The 16,665-nt window shown below is 43.4% G+C and overlaps 1 long non-coding RNA gene across 2 annotated transcripts; it reads right to left on the reverse strand.

Annotated features, from left to right (window-relative positions):
- Nucleotides 1–11,441: 11,441 nt before the first annotated feature.
- On the reverse strand, nt 11,442–16,121 carry LOC308474482. Of its 2 annotated transcripts, none has more exons than XR_013984758.1 (3): nt 16,032–16,121; nt 14,351–14,428; nt 11,442–11,534 (listed from the first exon to the last, which is right to left on the reverse strand). It is a non-coding gene; the product is annotated as an uncharacterized lncRNA (long non-coding RNA). The 2 variants fall into 2 exon arrangements; XR_013984759.1 differs by lacking the exon at nt 16,032–16,121 and adding an exon at nt 15,418–15,496.
- Between the last annotated feature and the right edge of the window lie 544 nt (nt 16,122–16,665).

Consider the following 16,665-nt stretch of genomic DNA (forward strand, 5'->3'; position numbering starts at 1 on the left):
AACACCCCCCCCCCACCGCTGCTGCCCCGATCATGCTTGGTGCTGTACCAAATAGCCAAATGGGCACTGCTGAGTAAGGTTCACCCATCCAAGTCTCAGTATTACATGCCAAATCAGCCCCTTCATATGGATCAAGTCATGGATGAGCATTGTCTTATTATGGACCAACCTGACAGTCAGTAAGACCAGTGGGCTTATCAGATGAGCCACGAGTAACTTCTGGAAGAATGGGAGGGGTGGAACGGGGGACAGAGACCAAGCATCTAGATCTCCACCCAGATGGTGGTCAGCTCCTCCATTCCAACTGTACCTTCCCCTGCCCACCACCTCTGAAACTGGGGCAGCATCTTGGCAACTCCCAGCTGCCTGTCAGCCCAGAAGCATCCTAGCATCACTCAGTGTCTCACAGTACAGATACAGAAATACCCAGTGCTTTTTCTCTCTAAAAATGTTTAGAGGTACTCTCATTTTGACTCAAGAAAATCACTGGGAAAAGAAATGAAGCCGCCATCTTATTCACAAAATGTTTGGGGGTATACGTACCCCTGCGTACCCCCAGAAAAAAAGCACTGGAAATAGAGATACAGAAATGCTTTCCTCATAAATCCAGAATACTTTACATGCAATAATGTTGACATGCCAGCCTCGCTACAACTTATTCTAGGAATGTCTAGTTGAAATGCAATTCAGAAGGGGTCATCACCTTGGTAACTAGAGGGAAATGCTTAATCACTTTTTGGTTGCCTTCAAAATGGCCTAGGATGATTCGCCTCGTGTGATATATTAATATATATATTAATGGCACTGCAGTAATGCAGTGTTTCTGCTTGGCAAAGAAAATGCAACCCATTTGGCTATTGATAGTACTAATACTAAGCATTTAAATAGTGGCTTAGAGTGGGGATATCAGAAAACATTTCACTGGGTCACAAATAAAAGTCCACTAGCATTCTTTGAAGTCATGGCAGCACCTACACACAAAGCTAAGGGAACAGTGAAATGTTTCATGTTAGATTGGAGCTCTGAAGATTAATGGATGAATGGACTGGACAACAGAAACCCAGTCCTTGATCTGAACCAATGTCAGGTGTTCCTGATGACAGAAAGATCCGTCAAGGTATCTATAAAGGGATGCTAATGCAATAAATAATGCCATTCTAATAATGCTCAGGGGGATGCCATGGTCACTCACACTGAGAACATTGTATGTAGTTCTGAATGCCCTGGAGTAGCAGAAAATGCAGAAAAGAGCAACTAAGATGCTCAGGGGGATGGAGCAATAGCACATGTATAGCACTATTACTTTTATCAGAGTCAGCTCCCATTGACTTATTGAGCCCAGTGTTTACATTTAAACCTGTTGTGTGATGTCAGGTAAGATGTAATCTTTGTCTTTGGCACTGGATCTGAGATGGCTGTTTCCACATATGAAAGCTATTACTTGATGCTGCAGTTATCAAGTGATGACCTTGTGTGTAAAGTCATCCTAAGGGACAGTTTACATGTTACACGCCCACATTTAATTACACTGTTTTTCACTTTCATTTAAAAGAGCAGCACAAGTTGAGTTGGGAAAGAGCAAAATGGTAACTGCTCTAAAAAGTTGTTTTATAAGGTATGCAATAAAAGCTAACAGTAAATATGTATAGTAAATAAGCAAAGAGAAAATACTTTGGATCAGGGCCTGCCCACCCATGAGGCAAGGCGAGGCAACAGCCTCAGGTGGCAGAATCCACAGGGACAGCAGCTCTGGCCTCCAAGAAATGGATCACCCGCTGTTGCTGCTGCAGTGGCAGTTATGACTGGGGTGGCATGCTCCATGGAGGCCAAATCTGCCACCTCCTTGGTGCCCCCCTGCTGCCTCTACAGCGGGATCTTGGGGCATATGGTCTCCTCTCACCCTTGTTCCAAATGCAGATCTTTCTTCCACCCTTGTTCCTGATATAGCTCTTCACTCACACCTTCTTCCCTGGCAGGGGGCGGGGGCAGCACCATTTTGTGGTTTGCCTCAGGTGCCAAAATGTCTTGGGCAGGCCCTGCTTTGGATAATATTTCTCCTGAGCTTTGTTTAACTCAAATCTGACTCAAGCAGTCATGAGATTAATGATGCATTTAGTTTTAAGATGGATCATTGTGCTGATTCCCCATCTGACGGATTGTGGCAGGCTATAGAATGTCACCAGCTGATTGCTTTGCATAGGCCATTTACTTGGTATTCGACTAAAATTTATCTTTTAGAAAGGAATCCTATCTTGACCTAATTATTTCCACATATTAACACATTTTTCGACCAATGGGGACCAAGTTATATCCACTTAACTTGATATTCTGCCTAAAACAGGCTCAAGGGAAGTTTCCAGTATTTAATTGTTTATTGATCACACTTTCTGAAAATGGGTGACTTTTTATAATGTAATAGAAATATTTGTAATTAACAAGTATAGCAGCTGGAATATGAGGATTCCTCTCCCAAATCCAAATGATGTGATGATGAGTCCTGGAGCCGACCATATGGCTGCCTGTCTTCAACCCATATGCTAGCTCTGTGGCTGCACCTTGACTCTCCACTTTTAAGGTTCAGAAATGAGGAGAGTTGTGAATTGACAGAAAAATGACCTGGCCTGCTCACCGTGATCGACAGACATCAGCAGGTGATGTCATCAGCAGGACTCCCTCACAGAACCATTCATTCCTCAACAAAGGTGTGTGCTGGGGGGGGGGGTATTGTCCTCTTTTAGGAATAGATGGGCACATTCTTTGAACTCTTTGTTGAGGGTGAGTTTACTTTTAAAGATGCACTTGCAGTTGGTTGTCTCTTTTTCTCTTTTTATAGGGAAAAAATGCTTCAAAGCCACTTCAAGCAACATAATCCCTCGTGAGAACAACAATGAATCATGACACAGCATCATTCCCATGAAACACTCATTCAAAAATTACAGTGGAAATGCCCCTCAGCAGCCAAGGCCAGCCAAGCTGCCTCTTCTGTATATTTATGTGTGGAGAGAGAGAGAGAGGAGGATTATAGAATCAGCATTGTAGAGCTGGAAGAGACCCAGTCATCTAGTCCAACCCCCTGCAATGCAAGGGTCATCTAGTCCAACCCCCTGCAATGCAAGAAGAGAAGAAAAAAGAAACCCTCTTCCACATTCTCCTTAAAGGTAAGCCCACCACCACCAAGTTCTTAAATTTTGCCCCTCCAAAAAGACTCCAGTCCTTGAAAGTGATGGAACTGTCTTGGCTATTATGGCCCATCATTGGGGTACACCCTTTTCCAGGTTGCAGATAAATATGATCACATGCTAACTGAATCACTCTTAGTAAGCGTGTGCGTGAGCTACAGATAGAAGAGAAGCAAAGCCACTGGGATTTCATATAAGCTGGATATGAAGTGAGACCAGCTGCTCAGCTTGCAACTGTGGTCCAGGATGGTGAGCAGGACAAGCCTTAGACATCCCACTGGTGCCTCCCCAGTGAAGAGCAGGACTAGTTGGGTTGGCTCTGCACAGGCTTATGGTATCGGTCGGAGAGTTTATCCCAGTTTTTGATTCTTTGTGACATTTAAATCTTTAAAGACGTACCCCCCTTGATTAAAGCCAAAGGGGGCATTTGCATGGGAAGTCAGATAGGTGTCTTAATGTTTTGGTTCATGACAGGAGGAAGAAATGGGTTGCATTTAGGTTGCTGGGTATTTATTCAGGTAGAAAAGAAAGAAACACAATGTGCTGATAAGTGTTGGAATGCACCCTTCCCCTTTCATCAGTAAATTTCAAGGTGTGGGTATTAGACTCCTTGTGGAAGTGGAATGTGTGGATTAAATGTAACATAAAAATCTAAGAGAAGGCCAAAAGTGATAATGTTTACATGTGGCGACATGTGGCTTTTAAAGGAAGCCTCTTCTATCTGATGAATCAAAGTGTGTTTTTTTTATCTGGGAGACTGAATCACAGCTGGAGCTGTTAGAATCCAGAACATCCCAGGATACTGGATTTCTGGTGGGGAGCCTGAGGAGAAATGTCGTTATCTGGAAGGACAATGGCTCCAAAGCAGAGAACAGGCTTTGGATGAAAAGGTCTCAGGTTGGTTGAGCAGTGCGCCATTCACCCCAATGGACCAGTCTCCACCTCTGGACACGGCCACATTCTGATTTTGCATGTGGCAGAATTAATATGGATGGGAGAGGTAAAAACACAATGTACTTAACTGGATTTTATTACTACAGACATGGCAGGTTTCACATCCCTGAAAGAACAAGCGGCTATCAGATCTGAAACAAAGTGGAAGTTTTGCTTATGGTCAAAGTTCTGGTTCAGAGGCATTCTCTCCTTCTCCCTCCATGGCAGCGGGGGTGGTGGTGGTGGGGTGGTTTCGAAAGGAGCATCTGACTCAGTTCCTTCACCAAAACAGAGACAATGGCCCTGAGCAGTGCCCTCATTCCATATACAGTATAACAACAACATATATATTCCTCCTGAGCCAATCACACCATGCACATACACAGAGGGGGGGGCAGAGAAAATAGGTACAGTTTTTATATATATATATATATATATATATATATATATATATATAATTAGATATTTTAGCATGGCTTAATACATTCCGTATATAAGTACCCAGAACTCTTATGCAGGTACATGTGATTTTTTAATAACGCTGTGCCTGCATTCTGTTCCTGTTAATTGTGCTAAAAAAACTAGTATCTACAGGAGGGGTGGGGAACCTTTTTCGGACTAAAGGCTGCATTTCCCAGTGGAAAGCTGTCAGCAATGGCATTCCAATGGTGGGTGGGACTAGACTCATATGCAATTACACACCATTAACGCACACATTAACGCACACAATTTCTCTCTCTCTCTCTCTCTCACACACACACATATACAGAGCACTAAGCCCCATGGGAACAGGCATATATTATATTTAGTTCTTAGTAACTCCATTTTCTCTATAGAATTGTTTCTTGAATAAACTTTGTAAAAACAGCTCTCCAATACCTTTATCTGTCCTGACTGCAAAAGGCAGAAAGAACTCAGCAGCTTTCTGGGAGATAATCTATAATGAATTGAAAAAGGTATTTAAATATACCTTCTTGAAGAAACCAGAGGCCTTTCTCCTGGGCATAGTGGGCCAATTGGTGTTAAAGAAGGATAGAACTTTCTTTATGTATGCCACAACAGCAGCAAGAATACTTATTGCAAAGTATTGGAAGACACAAGACCTACCCACTCTGGAAGAATGGCAGATGAAGGTGATGGACTACATGGAATTGGCGGAAATGACTGGCAGAATCCGAGACCAGGGAGAAGAGTCGGTGGAAGAAGATTGGAAGAAATTTAAAGACTATTTACAGAAATATTGTAAAATTAATGAATGTTAGAATGATGTTGGAATGAAGCTAGGTGGTTTAAGCAGTAATGTTATAAAGGTGTAGGTAAAAAAGGACTGATAACAGATGAAAATTTAAAGTTATAGTATATTAAGTTAAAGAATCATGAGAAAACAAAGAGGGAAAGAAATTGCTGACTTAACTAATTGAACTGGAATACAAAAAAGGGAGGTATGAGGAGGTCAGGGAAACAAGGATATGAATGTAAGTTATGGAAAGAATGATCCATTTTCCTTTTTCTTTTTTTTTCTTTTTAAGTGTCTTTTACTCCTTTTTTGTAAGTTGTATTTTGTATTTTCTTGTATTTTTACTTTTTGTTTTTGTGTAATTCTTGTATTCTCTGAAATTTTAATAAATATCATTTAAAAAAAAGAAAAGAAAGAACTCAGCAGCTGCGGCAGAAGAATGCAAATAAGGTCTAAGCACAGCTGAAGAGCCTTGCCAGATAGCTATTTAAAGCTCCAGCCTTCACAATGCAATTGCATGCATGCATTCTGTTTTTGCATGCTTGCAAGAAACAAACTTTTAGTGAAACATTTTCTCCTCCACTTTGATCTTTTTACAGAGTAGGAAGCTGCAGTTGTGCAATTTGCACAACATCAGACCCTTTGCCCCCCCCCCCCCCCCGCCAATAGATGGTGGCCAAGAAGGGATGTGCGGCCAGAAATTTGCTGCAGACACATCCAACCCCAGCTGGGTTGTCATTCCCCCTCCCCCTCCCCCTCTGCAGTGTTGTGTTTGTAGGAATAGAGCAGTAGTGTATATAGGATTTGGGCTTTATTGAGAAATCAGTGTACTTGTACTTAATTTCAACAGATCCAGATCACTGAAGTTTAAAGCCAGGTGGTTTTGCACAGCCATTTAACAATTCCTGCAGTTGTCATGTTTAAAAATATTAATGTATTTCATGGACAAACAATTTCCTGTCTGATCTATTAATACAGTGGCTGCTGCAGACAAGTGGGTTTTGAGGCTGCAATCCTATATCTACTTACATGGGAGTAAGCCCCATTGAGCCCAATGGGACTAATTTTTTAGTTAGACGTACATAGGGTTCCGCTGTGATTTTTTTTATTAAGATGGAGAAAGAGACTGAACATTTGATGCTTTAAAAGGCCTTTAGGGGGAAAAAATAAAGAACCTGGTGCTTCAAAGGGAAATCTACATGAAATCAGGGATGAACATGACACATCTGCCCCCTCTTGTGGCAAAAGAATGAATGATGCAGCAACAAAAAAAGAAATAGCCAGCAGCAGGCTACTGTCATGAATTTTTGTGTCACCCAAACAAGAACAAGATTGGTTTAGAGATTGTGAGATTTTTAAAAGTTCATATACCTTTGTGTAGGAGTGATCATAGTTGATCTCATCACACTTTGGGTTTAAAAGCTGCAAGCCCATTTCCCACGCCAGTTTCAGTGGGTTGTAGCATCCGACTTCCAGTTTTCCTCGGAATGCCAGGTGCTGGGAGTCGCAAGTGGAGAGAGTGCTGTTGCTCTCAGGCCAGGCGTCCCGCAGGCAACTGGCTGGCCACTGTGAGAACAGGACTCTGGACTAGGTGGGCCTTTTGTCTGCATCAGCAGGGCTTTTCTGCTCTTAAATGGTATACTGAAATTTTCCACCCAATTTGTGGAAAGCAAAATGGGTCTGGTTGCAGGGTGGGGGAAGGAGTTTGCCAAATATTCTCTAAGGTGAGGATGAATTACAGATTAAAAGAGAAAAACCTCACAAAAATACCTTCTTTCAGTTAATTCTCTCAATCAGTACAGAATGAAACTATATTGTTGGTTCACACTAGCTGATGAAGGAAGCTGTGGTCTAAGACGATTGCAAGGAGCTGGAGCAAAGACCATTGCTGCCAATATATTTGGTTGGATCTAGAGTTGCTTCAGAAATTATTGATGTGTGGGTGGCAAAGGGGGAGGGAATTTCACTGAATTGCAAACTTTTCCAAGAAACAAACCCAGAGAAAATGTGTAAAGAATTTCTTGCAAAATTCAGTTCAGCTATAGGAGTTGGGAGCATGTTTGGACTGCCCTTGTCTCCTTTATCATGCGTGTTTCTCCATCCTTTAGTGGTGGCATCTTCTGCTTGGGATTATGAGGAGAGGGATCCATGACAGGCTGGAAAAAAGGAGAGGAAGAGATCTCAGCTAGTACCAGCAAAATGTTATAAAAATGCAGCCGCACTAACTAGGGAAGAGCAGATTGAATCAAGCAGTCTGCTTCATTTGGGACCAGAGCTACAGTGGTTTGGAGATAGCCCCAACTACCTCCAGGGTGGCCTGATTTGGCTCAGAATTTGGGCTTCACCTACAGTAGAAGCACGTCATTATTTATTATGGGGGAATACTAGACTGTGCCTTTTTAAAGCTTCCTAACACTTGATGAAGTAAAGTCTACTGGGCCTCTGAGAATGTAATACTTTCTTTTGTATGGCGTTTTCCCATTGGGAAAATATTCTTTAATCTTTCCTTTAATAGCTCAGTAAGAAACTGAGTGTGGAAAGTAATGTCTCTAATTCGCTAAATGAGATTGTTGCCTTGTGTCACAATACTTCCTGGCTTCCTCAGGAAAGTGTCTGGAGAGGCTTACGGAGGTGTTCATGTCACTTGAAGAAATGCGGTTGTCGGTTCTTTGTCAGCCATCTGCTGACAGGAGTTCTCCTTTTTAATTAGTCAAGTTGTGCAGTAATGGGGAGAAGGTGTGTGAATAACTGAGCAGAAAGGGAACAACACCACACAAGATCAGCAATGCAGAATGAAATTATCAGCCTAATGAGCCGTGAAATGATCCATTCAGTTGCATGGGAAGTTAACAGAAGCCCACATTAGACTCTGACATGGTTGACAGAGCTTTCTCAGGAGAGCCCAAGCAGGTAACAGGAAAGAATGGGCTTTTCTCATGGGTGCATCTGTCATCAAACTGCAGGGAAACCTTTGCCTGGCGTTTACCAGCACACTGAACATCAGGGCTGGGTCCAAGTTGTGGAGGGAGGTGGGTGGGGATGTCTTTGGGCAAGATGACCTTGCTGAAGCCCCTGCATTATAAATAGTCCAGTTGCCACTCCAAAGGGACATGCAAGGTTGCCCCACCACACTGTTATGATTGCCCGTTTTGCAAAAGGAGAGGCACCTTATGGCAGGGAAGTGAACCAAGTGTGATGGTCTTGTTTGCCCTTTGATCCCCACCAATTTGCTTTGTGTACAAAGGGGGAGAGGGAGTGCCATCACTGGCTGAGATGGCCACTTAGTCTGCACACGACGATCCCTGTTTTGATAAAGCCTCTCATAGCCTCTTCCTACCTGCTCAGATTGCTGCAATTTTGGGTGTCCATATTAGGGAAAGTCAGAGGAAACATTGCTGGAAGGTGAGAGAAGCCTCCTTTCTGGTGTCTCTGCTGGAAGCAGTCAGATCCCACCCAGTGGCCAAGCAAACATGACCACCATGTCCGAGAAGCCCCACAAATCATGGGGGGGGGGGGGAGAGAGACATGGCTGCATTTGTTTAAAAGGAATTTGCTGCCCAGTTCCGAACACAACACAAGGACCTCTCAAGCACCAGGAAACAAGGATTGATTCACCTGAATCCACATTAAGATGATCAGCAATACCATCTGAAATTAGCAACCCTATATACTGAATTGAATTGCCTCTTTATCATGTGCTTCAGAGACAGTTAGTACTGAGTCTCACAAGTTTTCATCTTGTTCAACACTTATAGAACTGTAGAGTTGGAAGGGACCCCAAGGGTCATCTAGTCCAACCCCCTGCGATGCAGGAATATCAGCTAAAGCATCCATGACAGATGGCCGTCCAACCTCAGCTTAAAAACCTCCAAGGAAAGAGAGTCCTTCACCACCCGAGGGAGTCCATTCTGCTGTCGAACAGCTTTTACTGTCATAAAGTTCTTACTGATGTATAGTCAGAATCTCCTTTCTTGTAACTTGCATCCATTGTTTCGAGTCCTACCCTCCAGGACAGGAAAAAACAAGCTTGCTCCATCTTCCATGTGACAGCCCTTGAGATATTTGAAGGGGGCTGCCATATCTCCTTTCAGTCTCCTCCACCAGTGTGGTGTAATGGTTAAGAGTGGTAGACTTGTAATCTGGGGAACTGGGTTCGCGTCTCCGCTCCTCCACATACAACTGCTGGGTGACCTTGGGCCAGTCACACTTCTCTGAAGTCTCTCAGCCCCACTCACCCCATAGAGTGTTTGTTGTTAGCCGCTTTGAGACTCCTTCAGGTAGTGATAAAGCAGGATATCAAATCCAAACTCCTCCTCCTCCTCCTCCTCCTCCTCCTCTTCTTCTTCTCATTTCCAGGCTAAGCATACCCTCAAAACTGTTCCTCATAAGGCTTGGTTTCCAGACCCTTTGCGAGCCCAGGTGCAGTGAGCTGGGGGCCACCGGCTATGTGTAAATAGCAAGACTCTCATGACCATAGTTTGGGAATGAAATGGCCACAGCTATATTGATCACAGACGTCAGTAGGCTTTGGCATAGGCACTGGGTATGTATCCTGAATCACCCAGCCCAACTGCTGGCTGATTCCTCCATCTAGGTCAATTCTGGGGTTAAGGATCCCCCCATGACACAAATCGAACCAGATGAACCCTCCAGGTCACAACTGGGGTGATCTATGGCCCTTCGGACTTTTAGACAGAACCTTCTCCCTGGACCCCTTTACCAGAGTATCATGAAATTTTGATCCTGGTGAAGGGGGAGGAGCTCCCTCTTACCTCCTAGTTTAGACTAAGGATCCAACTGTTTCTGCCAAAAGTCATGACAGTTGCTATGAGGAAGACAAAATTCCTAGACAGGCACAATCTGTCTGCATGAAAATTCCTCCCTGCCCCAGAATATGGTGACTGATAAATTCCACAGCTTGTGCAATGCCTGCTTAGCTCTGGCCACAGCCAAAAACCCAGGTGGGCGGGTGGGTGTCTGATTCCGCCTGCACTGTTTGTTCCCAGCGCAGCTGGCTTAAATGCTGTGGTAGTGGACCAGAGTGAAGGTGGGCTCCGTCAGGTCCATTGTCAGAGCCCCCCGCCCAATGACTGTGATTAGCCAACTCAAAAATTTAATTTGGCAGCAAATCCCATCAATCCCTGCTGAGGCCGATGGCAGAGTCAGCTGGTCATGCAGATAGGAAGCCCCTGTCCGCCCCCCCGGCAACCCCACAGCCACACTGTGCCACAACCATCGCTGCCACCGAAAACAGCCAGCATTCCAGCTTACATGAGCCTGCTGTGCGAGATTGTTCGTGGGTGCATTATCACTGAACGAATCACTTAAATCTTTCCATGTGTCCCATGAACAGAAATAAAGAAAAATATTATTATTATTTATTAAATTTTATACTGCCATTCATCCGTAGATCTCAGGGCAGATCACAATATAAAAACATGAGATATAAATGCAAAATACATAATAAAAACAAGAACAAACAAACAAACAAAAAACACAAACCAATAACCCCTCCCACCACCGACAAGCACATTTAAAATATAGCTAGCAACTGCTATGAAGCAGTTTTGGAATTTCTTTATTCCAAAGTGCCACCACATTCCAGTTAGGTGAGCCTTGCTGAGGTGGTGTGAGAACCGCCCCCCCCCGCCTCCCCGCAGGTGAAGGGTTTTTTTGGCAGCATCTTTGTTTCTTTTTCTTTTGTTGTTAATATTGTTAGCAGAGACTTTGGGATAATGTTGCGATCAAAACATAAATAAACAAAGAATAAAATTTATTTATGGGAAGTCATTTGTTTGACTTTACCTCAAATCCCTGCCAAAGGAATTAAGGTTCTGTTTTTATAACCTGTGTTCTATCCTAATTAGCTGTCTGTGAGTGACATGGGCGCTGGATTCCTACCCAGCCCATTTTGAAAATATTTTTACTCTTCAGATCCTTGCCAATCATTTTGCTAGGTGTTCACATACCTATGGCAGCATCTGAGGTGTGTTTCAGGGCATCATGATATTAAAAATAAAATTCCAATATGTCCAAGTAGAGCCTAGGAAAACACTAACCTGCTTTCAGGGTTTTTCAAATGCATTTCAAACCATTTTTAAAAGGAAAACACGGCCGTGTTGATTCTTCAGCTGACTTCGTTTATTCTGCTGCTGTGTCTTTTCATCTTCAAGCAAACATATGCTCTGCTCCACCGGAAAGGAAAACAGCCAACCATCAGGTGCGCAACGGATGCCAATAACTTTCTCGGTACATTTTGAGGCATAACAGAAGTGAAGGGCAACCGGCTCCCCCCTCTGACTTATCCAGGCTGCACCGACTCAAGGTCTACAGCAGTGTGCCTGGAAAGGAAAGTAATGCGTTCCCAACATTTGCAATAAATGGATCATTAGATGGCCATTCTGTAACTTTTGGGAGAAGCCGACCAGAAAATTGGATTTCCTTGGATTCTTTGCCAAGCTTTGCTTAAAAAAATGCCCCCTGATTACTTAGTTGCAGCAGATTATTTGGTTGTATCATTACCAACTACATCTGAAGTGCAAATACCCTTGACATGTTCCTCTGGTGGGCAGCTTTATTTTTAGATTTAATTTCAAATATGAGCATAGCCTTTGTCCTTTCGGTAAAGTTTTGCAATTTTCTGCTCCAGCTGTGAATCTATATGACCTTTGCAACACTAGTCTTGGGAGGAGTGATATAACCGTGTTAACATTGATCTTTCTACTGCGAATGGACTAGAGCTTCTTTCCCACAGTCCTTCCTGGGCCTTGGAGTACAGCTCCTTCTAGGTAGTTTGAGAAGCCGGGTTTCTCTTTGCTTTGTACACAGAGTTTGATGAATACTTTGTTACTACCATGGCATTGTATAGGGACGCGGGTGGCGCTGTGGGTAAAACCTCAGCGCCTAGGACTTGCCGATCGCATGGTCGGCGGTTCAAATCCCCGCGGCGGGGTGCGCTCCCGTCGTTCGGTCCCAGCGCCTGCCAACCTAGCAGTTCGAAAGCACCCCCGGGTGCAAGTAGATAAATAGGGACCGCTTACCAGCGGGAAGGTAAACAGCGTTCCGTGTGCTGCGCTGGCTCGCCAGATGCAGCTTGTCATGCTGGCCACGTGACCCGGAAGTGTCTGCGGACAGCGCTGGCTCCCGGCCTCTAGAGTGAGATGAGTGCACAACCCTAGAGTCGGACACGACTGGCCCGTATGGGCAGGGGTACCTTTACCTTTACCCTTACCATGGCAGTGATCAGCTATAGGTAGGGATGCAAAGGTCTGAAGCAGGGATGCAAACCTGTGTCCTGTTCTTTCAGGCTTACTGTGGAGTGCTGGGTTCTTTAGAAAAGCTTGTCACCAATCTTTGTTCAATATCTGCCCCCTTAGCCATGAGATTTCAGGGATTCATAGGGAGACCGTAGTTAATTGCACTCAGTCACATTCTCAGCCTAATTCAGTCTGTCAATTTTTCTCTGCTGCTCCCATCTCCTCCTTCAACTTCTGGCTCCTGCTCAGGACAAACCTCTAAGACACAGAGAGTTATAGAATGCAACACCGGGTTGGCCTTGGTATATTGTTGGTTTTTTTCCCTTCTTCTTCTTTTAAAAAAAAGATACTTGCAGCAAATCTCATCCTTTGACCCTCTGCTTTCTAACCTCTTTTAAAAGGAAGCTTTCCACCATTCTTCAGCCAAAAATATTCATGCATTTTAAACGGCCCAGCACACAAACCCCTCTTGAGGCTTGCAATTGATGCTATTCTCTCATGGCTCTTAATGAAAAAGTTTTCTCCTGAGAATTTCCCACTTAGGATTCTGGTCCAAGGCTGACTTAGATAAGGGTGGGGAAGTCGCTTCTTTTTGGTGGATCAGGCCCTTATTCAAAATGTTTTCCTCGGCTGTTGCTGTCTAATCAGAGGCAACTCTAACTGAAATATTTCTTAAACAACATAAGGTAATTGTTTCTTTTCAGATCATTTCATATAATTAAGCAATAATTCCTCTTGACACAAACATTAGTGGGAGAAAATAGATCACAGATTGATTTAGAAATATTGAACCTGGACTGAAATCCATTTTCTCGGCTCAGAGTCTGTAACAAGGGATATTCTTTTTTTAGGAAAGCATTTTATTAGAACGCTTAATAATGACTTAATGTTTTAGCACATCAATATGCTCTACAGCATGGACTTTGCCTAGAGATGCGGTGACGCTTCTTTCCCTTAGAGATGCCTGAGAATATATGAAAAGTGTTAGATGTCTATAGAGAATAAAGTTAATTTGAAGATGAAAAATAAGATTCATTCATAAAAAGGTATGGAAAATGAACAAACATAGTGCAAAAATACAGCATATTAAAAATAAAAGTTAAGAGTTTGAGGAAGTGAGGCCTTTATGCCTATACAAGAGTAGCAGCCGAGGTTTCTGTTTTGTATGCAGTCGGATCTTATGTATGATTACTCAGAATCATATCTCTGTAAGTTCAACAAGACTACTCCCAACAAATGCATGTAGGCTTGCAGTCTTGGGCTACAATCCAAACCCCACTTACCTAGCAGTAATACCCAGTTAAGTCAACTGGACTTATTTCTAAGTTGATATGGTTAGGATCGCACTGTTAGTCTGTCTGCTGGATCTACTCCCTTATGAAATGCTCCCTTCCCCAGAGTTTATCACATACTTCCATGCAAATCAGAGGGGCAAATAAGGGATGCTGTGAGGAAAGGTCAATTATCTAACACCCTAAGTGAAGTGGTACCTTGGTTCTCAAACTTAATCCGTTCCGGGAGTCTGTTCCAAAACCAAAGCGTTTCAAAACCACGGCTTGATCTCCCATAGAAAGTAATGTTCCAGACTTTTAAAAACAACCTCTAAAACAGCAATTTAACATGAATTTTACTATCTAACGAGACCATTGATCCATAAAATGAAAGCAATAAACAATGTACTATAATATAAAATAAATAAAACAGTATTGTAGATGATAAAAAATAAAATTAATTTTTTTTCTTACCTGTGCTGATGATAGTCATTGGATGGGGGGCTTTTATTCATAGCACCAAATATAAGCTCCAAACATCACCTCAGAACACTGCAATAGGAAATGGAAGGCTTGAATTACAATGGCGGGGGGAGGACACACAAATTAGCAGCGCAACAAGAAACACAGGGGGAGTGCAAAACGGAGCACATTCAGCATTTGACAGGTCCTGCTTCTGCACATTATGTACATTTAGTACATTATGTACTAATTTTATTTATTCATCATATCCATCATGAGACATCTCCTTGAACAGGTGGTGGGGGAAAACCCCAGGCAGTTGGTATTCCTTTTTCACCATCAAATTTCAGTTCTGCGGCCTAGAGATGTTGAATTTCTGGATTAGATTTCTACATCAAAATTTGTAAAATTTGTTTGTGTTTTTAAAACATATTTCTTTCTCTCTACCAAAGAATTAGCAAGTCTACGTCCTTATTCTTTAAGCATTAAAGGGATGTCTGGGTTGTGGAGTGTGTGTCAGGCTTCCACTCAGCAATCCTTGAATTAAGAAAAGGCAGCCTGGCACTTCCAGTGTCCCCTCACTGGAATGAAAACCAGTAATATTGCTCTTGGAACATCTCACCACAATCTCATATTCATTAAGAATGAACATTATGCAATTAAAAAAGGCTCCAGGTCTCAATGATTATCGAAATTAGCTAGTGCAGAGAAACAGCTTGGCGTGTTCCCCCTGCCCTGATAATTCTGCTTTTAGTTTTTAAAATCCCATACAGACTGGTCTGGTCATATCTCAGGGACACACTTCTAATCCAGGCCCCTGCGGTTCAACGTACTGTTATTATACAGGGTCTCTGGCTGTGGGTTTTCAGGAAGCAGGCTTATGCAGCAACATCCACACCTGGGAGAAAGACTCCTGGAACCATTTTGTTTTGGTTTTTAAATATTGTATCAGCTGCCTAAGCCTGCAAGCCTTACTTGATAATCAATCTGACTGACTGAAGTAAAAGCTTACTTCTGAGTAAACATGCACAGGGTTGTTCTTCAATTATTTCTCTTTCAAACCAGTGTTCTTTGCTTACCAAGGTGTTTTAAGGTGTTTCTATGCTGTGCTTTGCATTCATTTACTATTTGCAGGGCAACTGATTGCAAGCTTTCGAGAGGGTGGAGTACAAATTGAAAACATGGCATGTGTGGCAGCTCCAGATTCCAGACATTTATTTCTTTTGGCACTTTTTTGAGCTTGCTTAAGTTCAGAAACAGGCATCTTTGGCTGGGAGTGGGGTGAGAGAAGAGGGAGAGAGGGAGACGGTACTTCACATTTCAGTATCTCTGGGCCTGCAACATTTGGACGGGGATCAGGGTAGAGTAAATTGTCACAGACAGTAAAATGTCAATAAACGTAAGTGGAACAGTGACACCTAGTGTCTGAGACATCATGTCAAAACACACAAGTTGTGTAATCAAAACTAAATTAAGTTAGCAATACCCAAGCCATTTTTAAAATAAGCCTACATAAAATAATCTAAGCAATCAGTAGCACACAGATAAAACCAGCAAAATGTCTGTGTAAGCTTACTAAAACAAAATAAAGGTTTTTGCAGGCATTTGAAACAGTACAGCAAGGGTTCCTTCCTAAAACAGATAGGTAAGGATTTCCAAAGGTGGGTAAAGGTCTCCCAGCCACCAAGGCTACCTGAGTCGCCCGTGGACCCAGCGGCTCCCCCAGGGCACGCAGCTGCTGCTTCAGAGGGAGGGCAGCCAGTCCAGGGCGGGACCCTTGAGCTCTAGCCTTCGGCCAGCCTGGTTTTCTTCTAGATCCAAAGCCACGTTCATTTCAAATCATCAGAATGCTCTCATATTAACTGAGGGTGATGGGAAAGCATGTTCTCCTTCATGGAGAGCACATGTTGCGGTGGGGGCCGCCAGGACACTCCAAAGTTGGAGGGCGGGCTAATTAATCGTTGGCCACTGATGCGATTGGGGCTTCCCTTGTTGTTGGGACGAAGTTAATGTTGCCATTTATTGATTGACAGCCAGAAATACTAAAACTCCTTGCACGAGGCTAGGGCTTCCTCTTTTCGCCCGTGCATCGGATTGCCCGTCCCTCCCTCCCTAGAATAGGGTTGTTTGCTTTGACCTTGCTGTGCCTGTCATGGGGTCGTCTGCTTTGGAGCGGGGGCCTGGTAGGAATTTTGTCCATCTGGCTGATTGGCTGGGGCCATTTGGTTTTTGCCTACTGCGTAGCAAATCGTCACAACTTGTAAGGTTCGCGGTTAGGCATTGGTTTATGGTTTGGTTGGTTGAGGGGCATGGATTGGCTGTGCCTG

The sequence above is a fragment of the Podarcis pityusensis genome (assembly GCF_964106645.2).
Source record: "Podarcis pityusensis genome assembly, chromosome: 1".
Lineage (NCBI taxonomy): Eukaryota > Metazoa > Chordata > Lepidosauria > Squamata > Lacertidae > Podarcis > Podarcis pityusensis.